The sequence below is a fragment of the Diachasma alloeum genome, unplaced genomic scaffold, assembly GCF_001412515.2.
Source record: "Diachasma alloeum isolate Michigan unplaced genomic scaffold, Dall2.0 Dall_scaffold_00684, whole genome shotgun sequence".
In the NCBI taxonomy this organism is placed as follows: Eukaryota; Metazoa; Arthropoda; class Insecta; order Hymenoptera; family Braconidae; genus Diachasma; species Diachasma alloeum.
The window spans coordinates 71,787-77,913 of record NW_021680816.1 but is presented as its reverse complement, the minus strand read 5'-3'; positions in this window follow the sequence as shown (position 1 = coordinate 77,913).

Below are 6,127 nucleotides of genomic sequence, written 5' to 3'. Positions count from 1 at the left end.
TCTTCTTCTTTTCGTAATAATTAGCGAGTAACATGTGACTTCAACACCTACAATGTCACCATTTTTTTACGATTACACCCTCAATATTTTACCCTCAAGTTTCCACCCTTACCATTCAACCCTCAGAATGTCAGTCTTATGATTTTTTCGCTTCTTTCCATTATTGCGATTTGACCCTTACAATTTTACTCTTCAGATTTTACCCTTATGATTCCACCCCTATGATTCCATTCTAATCATCTCACCCTTACGACTTAACCCTTACAGTTACACCAACGGCTGGAGCCCAATGACCAAGCTCCGGGCCACCGCTGGCTGAGGCTTGGTTATCGAGCTCCGGCATGCCAATGTCCGGCCAAGGCTGGGCCAGATCTGTCAAGCAAGGCTCGGTTACCCGCCCTTCTCCCGAGACTCAAGCCCTGGTCCCCAGGGATGGCCGTACCTCGGTCCAAGTCTGGGCGCCCAGACTTGGCAAGCCCAGGCTTGTGCCAGGCTTGGCCCGTTGCTCCAACACTGGCATTTCGTACGTGGGTGGGAGGTTTATAGCACGGGCCGAAGGCCTCGGGCTCACCTTCGGCTCGTGCTATAAACCTCCCACGAGCCAAAAAACACTTTTCCGCCCTCGCATCGAAATATGCTAATTTCGATTCAAGTGCGACGGGTTTTTCATGAGTGCGAAGTTGGATGTCCGAGGCGGAGCCGAAGGCTGCTAATCACATGAGCTTAAAAATCCCCGTCGTGCAGATGTCGAACTATATTTTTTGTCAGCGACGTTAGGTACAATGAGTGGCGAACTGTGTCTTAACCCATTGCTTCGCGTAAGTCTCAAATCGTCTCGGTGTAAGAGAAGTGGGGGGTCCGTCCGAGTATTAGTGCGCCATAAAAGAAGCACGCTGGTGCACGCACACCACTACAAAACGGTGAAAAGTGGGGTACCGTGAGGCGAAGCAAAGGGTTAAAGGTCTTTTCGGTTACGAGTAAACGAAAAAAGGTACCTCTCGCCACTCTTTGAACGTAATATTACTGACAAAAAATATAGTTCGACAGATATGCGACGGAAATTTTTTAGCTTGTGTGATTAGCAACCTTTGACTTCAACTGTATCGGCACTTGTATCGAAATATACTATTTTATCTGAGAAAGAAGAAGATACAGCAGGCAGGTCTCTTGACATTTTTCCTTAAAAATAGTTATAGTTTCAGATATATTTTTCTTCTCGGATACCCTTTCGGGTCTTTACGATTTGTTCCCTTCCCACCCCCCAACCCCCTGTACCGTCGTAAACCTGCCCAGGTACAGTCGTCTCTTGCGAAACTCCCGCTCGACAATGAAACAGTGAGATTTAGAGTGTCACAAATTTTGGCCCCCCCAGCCGGGAATCGAACCCGGGTCCCCGCATGCCAATCCCACTCTCTAACCACACAGCCACCGCCGTCGAGTTTCAGATATATTTGCAGAGTAATCTCCAGGGAGTTTTTTGTTATTATTTAGACTACTATTTACTTTAAGAATTATTTTATAAATATCCTCAACACGAATAAGTTTAGATGAGTTCACCGGAGAATTTGTTTGTACAGAATGTTAGGGATTACAACAAGAGTCTTGTTAAGTTTCCTCTCAATTTTTCAAGTTTTTCAACTATTTGGGAATTATTCTTCACGGACTTTTCGGATTTTCCTTCGTTTGTCATTTTTTCTTGGGAATTATTTTCAAAATATCTCCAAAGGGAAGGGATTCAGAGTACCAAGTATATTAGCTGAAGATCTTTTTTGTAAAAAAATTGCATGGTTTGTGATAGAAATCTCTTTACTTTATTTTCTATTAAATCCGCTGGTTTCAGAGATATTTCGATAATAATCTCTGGAAACTTTCTAGACTGAATTCCTTACTGATAACCAAAACATAAAATACGTTTTGAAAATGCGATTTCAGCGACCAACGACATGAATTGTCTTTTTTGAATTTCCATGACGGATGAAAAAAAATCGATAATAAACTACTTATTACGTTAATCACTTCCTCAACCACTTACTCATAATGACGTAACCGAATCAATATACAATAAAGACTGCCGATTACGAAACCAATTTGCGCACATAAATTACATAACAAGATAACCTAAAGAGTCTGTTAATAGTGATAATGAAATGAATGATGAACAAAGAAATTGGGATGAGAGTACCCGAGTAGAAATTCCGGTCAAGTCTTGATTAAGTTTGGATTAGGTTAGAACTGACCACTGATCAGGTATTGATCAAGTTGACGGATCCGGTCTTGATCAGACATGTTACGCCTCTGACCAATCCGGATTTGATCAGGACGAATGGATCCGAACTTGATCAAGTCAACTGTATGAAAACCGGATGGCCTGTCTGTCAGTATCCAGAACAATTATCAATGATAATTAACCCAAAACAAAAGATAATTCAATTCTTTCACGGTAGGCCGCCTCTCTTAACAAATCTCCTCTGTTATTACCTGTAAAAAAGTTTATTATTTTTTTACCGATGCTGGGGATCGAAACGGGGACCCTATGATTGCTAATCCTATGCCCTAACCACTACGCTATCGTGCTATTACTATTGAGTAAACTGTACATTGCCTATATGATTTGTATCGGGGTATTCGTTGAATTTACGATTATTCCCAATCTCACGGATGCGCGTGTGTATTCTCAGAGATAAAATATGTTCAATTAAATTTTTATTTATTTCATTAATGAATAATAATAATGATAATAACAATAACACTAATAAATAAATAGACATTTGGTGATTTTTTTCTCGAGATCATTTGCGTGTAAGTTTGATACTCCTCTAATACGTATTTACGGCATCATCATCCCTCCCTTCTGTACATTTGAGAAGGGCTGGCTGTTAATTAAATTGAATAATTAAATTAAATTTATTAAATTAAAATAATTTAATTCAATTTATTTTAATTATAGTATAATGATCCTTTTTAAAGTCTAAAAATAATTATTGATAATGGTTGATAAAATTTAATTTGAATAGTATAATAATAGTTCATTAAATTATCCGAAAAACTTATTAAAATTAATGTCAAGTGGAGCGGATCTGAATCTGATCATTTTCTCTTCAATTGAATCGACATCAAATCCGAATTTGATCAATTTGGGGTCAGGCAGCCGACCTCAGGGTGAGATCGTGCCTACCTGATAAGAACTTGATCTGAGTCATCCTGCAATTTTTCGGATCTGATCTACTGGATCAAAACTTGGTCAGGTTCTCATCAGGCATCATGTGATCACCCGAACCTTACAAGAACCTGATCAAGTTGCATCAACACCGATGCAGACGACTAATCGGTGTGTTTTTGACCGTTGGGAAAGTCGCGGGGAATGTGAGCATGCGGTAAATTCAAAGCAAGAATAACAAGACCTCTGATCACAGAGAGATCAAGAGCACAGATATTTAACGTACGACATTCTGCACTGCACCGGGGAGGGCCCGTTGCGTGCAACAATCATTGGTGATTCTCTCTAACTCTTATTCATTTTCATTTTTTTCTATTTTTCTTTATTTCTATTTTCATAACCACGCTCAGCCTCTAGTTGTGGCTTATCCCGATATCTATAGGTATGCGTTTATGGGGGGATGAGATGAGAGAAAGATATCGGAAAATCAACGTATAAACTGAGAACGGTTAAATAGCAACAGGTAGAGGGATACAAATGACCATAGAGGGAGAATACTAGAGTATATACTTAATTTTTCCTCTTCTTAGACCACAAATGTTGACCCTCTATCAATTCCGGGTTTTATTCGAACGTTCCTGTGTCGGAGCGGGTGAATTCAATGGGATAACATTGGTACAGATGACTAGGAGTGTGAGAATTGCTGCTTCGGAGAAAATAACTCGACGGGGCTAACCCTCATCGGATTATTTTTTTCGATCAACAATTCAAAATGTTACGATGTATTAGAACTAAAAGTAGCGATGTTTTAGTGTGGAGAATGACATTGTTTGTTGTGCTCATTCTGTTCTATTCAAAAAATCCTTAGAACAATTTCACTGTCTCTCGTTGATTCACAAATATTTTATGACAGAAGTGATAAAAAGGGCTCTGTGATGCTCACCAGCATCACAAAATATAGTACAATATATATGAATTAATGTACTTCCTGACATGTGTGATTACAGACCTCGCTTCCGGCTCCGTCTGTAACCCTCACTCGTCAACAACTTTTTTTCACTTGTATCGTAATATACGATTACTAAAACTCAGCTAAGAAATAAGCCGACGTGTCTTTACCTCGATTATATCACTTCCAATCATGGATCGGCGTCAATCATTAGTTTAGTAATATTATGAGAAGTTATTCCTTATAATAATTGAAGTTTACTTATTTCCATTGAAATTTGAAAAATAATAAAATAATTGACAATATGGAATTGTCAATTGACTATTGAGCAAATATTTCTAAATGTCATAAAAAGGATTCCCGATTAGCCAAATATTCGTCAATCCTCCGAACTCAATTATTGATTGATAAATTAATTCTTAATTTAAATATTTATTTGATGATGAATTTGAAGTATTTCATGCCAAATGAGTCAACGACTGATCTTCAGCCTTTTGGAAATTGATCTCGATTTTTTTTCTACGGTTGGGGGCTACAATAGTATCTTATGTCATAAGGCCGATAAGCGGAGGTTTGCGAGGAGTGTGAATTTTGCAGCATGAGGCGTTGGTAAATCAGAGACGAGGCTCGCCGAAGGCGAGACGAGTCATGACTTACCGATGCCGAGTGCTGCAAACTCACACGACTCGCAAACCAACACTATTGGGCTCGCTAAATAAGAAAACGCTACCCAGGCTCTAAGGCGCGCGGGCACTCGCACACATAACGCAAACAATTTTTGGGTTTGTGTAGGTGCGTATATGAGCGCCTCAGAGGGACCATATTGACGAAAAACAGCGCCCTCAACGGTATTTAGCGAGTCCAATCGGCCGAATTACATATACTATTTTTTGTCATGATGACCCGAAAAGGGGGTGGGGGGGCGTAAGAGGGGGGTCTAGGGGGCGCAGTCACCGGTGGGGCTTTGGGGGGGGGTACGCAGCCCCCCCCTGAAAAAATAAATAAAAACAATTAAAAAAATTAAAAGATGAGGAAATAATTAATTGAAGTAATCCGTGAAAAAAATCAAACAGCTGAAAAATATATATTTAAAATCAATCAACTGACAAAAAATTATTTCAATCAATTAAACGAATGTTCCTCCCTCTTGGGGAATATCCAATTCGTCGTCATTGAGGTCTTGATCGATCGAGGTGAAATTCATTCTCTGGAATATTCTGGTAAGTCACAGAGGAGACATTTGCTAATGTACTGGATCCTGAGCATTGTGGTTCATCCATATCACTAAACATATCTGGAGAAAGCCCATCCGTATCACTCTCATCACTGTTTGGCACATAATTTTGCATTTTCGTTTAATTAACACTCAATTTCTGTTAAATAAAATTTTCTAACGCAGAACGACCGATATTAACAAGATGGTTTGCGATAGTGGTAGGGTTTAGTACTAGCTAGACCGGCAGTGGCGCTGTACGTCTTACTACAACGGACGGATGGATCGGATGGTTTGCGATAGTGGTAGGGTTTATTACTAGCTAGACCAGTAGTGGCGCTGTATGTCTAACTTGCACTGTAAGGTATGATATAGGGAGGTATTCTAAACGTTTGATCTCGCCGACACCAAAACAGGGGACAAGGAAGACTGGCCGCCGCACGCGGCGCTGTTAAGGCTCTTCCCCTCACGCGACACAGACCTCCTACCCCTCGTCTATTCCTTGGCGTCGAGAGTTCAAATCCCAGCCAGGTCAGTTTTTTTTTATTCTTGTAGATAGATAGAATTAATTAGAATTTGATAATAAATGAGGGAGAATACGGCAAAATGAATTCATGAGGCAAACGACAGTCTTGGTTAAATTTCGGTTCCACAGACATTTAAATGGATTATATGGTATAGATCGAATAAATGTCAACAATAAATGTAAAATAAGGGTTAAACGGATTTATGTCAATCAAAAAAAGTGAAATATGGGTCAAATGAATGAAGGTTGGGCAAATAAGAGTAAAATAACTGTCAAACGAAT